Below are 991 nucleotides of genomic sequence, written 5' to 3'. Positions count from 1 at the left end.
GGGGGGGGGGGGGGGGGAATCACACCGCTAACTGACAGAACAGTGTTAGCAAAAAGACTGCAATGTAGAAACACTTGTACTGGGAAAAGGACTCTTTTGTTGATATAGCTTGTTCCACTGGGGAACTGGCTTTAACTGTACAATCAAAAGGTTATTTTACCAAGGGAAGTGGGTTGCTGGTATAGTTCTGCTGTATACCCTCAAAGCCCTAATTGTAGACAAGCTCATAGTGGGAGCTTGTGAACAAATGTTTCTCACTTTAGATTTCTGGGATAAGTATTTGTCATCCCAAGGATCTTTCTATTGTCACACGCTTGCACAAGATATAGATTACATTTTTTTTAATACAGTACCTGATTATTATTATTATTATTAGGGTCACTCAGCATTTTAGCCACTCTCCAAGATTGGATCAGATTCTAATTTGACATCAGAATTGTGTCAGGGCTTATCTAGACAACAGTCTGATGGTTTGTCTACCAACATCATCTGCTCTTGGTTCTCTAGTCTGCATGCAGTACTGATGTGACTGCCAATACCAAAAAATAAAGGGCAAAATAGATTATTTCTTGTACCATCTAGTGGGGAATGGACAGATGAAACTGCTGGTAGATGGGACCCTTGGTTAATGTGACCATACTGAACAAAAAGCATTGTTTGTGCTTTTCAGGATGGCAGATATTATCAGTGGTTTGTGCCTCGCTTTGGTGTAACTGCTTTGCACTTCTTTTTAAAAAATAGCCCGTGCCCCAGCCAAGTCTGTCATGTGTGTAACAGGAATCAGAACACCCCGATGATGATTTTTTAAACAGGGAGCTCCTTGATATCACGTTACTGAAGGCCCTAGCAGATCTTATTTTTTTGTGCTTTATTTGCTGTTTTAGCAGTATGAAAAATTCTGCAGCCAAATGTTCAGTCTTTTTGTGCTCCTAAAAATGGCTGGTGCAGCCCAAAAATGGTGGCTGCAGGACAAAAAAAAAAAAAGCTGTTT

Source organism: Gavialis gangeticus, unplaced genomic scaffold, assembly GCF_001723915.1.
Source record: "Gavialis gangeticus isolate Ggan-Ray unplaced genomic scaffold, GavGan_comp1, whole genome shotgun sequence".
Taxonomy (NCBI): Eukaryota; Metazoa; Chordata; order Crocodylia; family Gavialidae; genus Gavialis; species Gavialis gangeticus.
Note: the sequence above shows the minus strand (reverse complement) of the source record.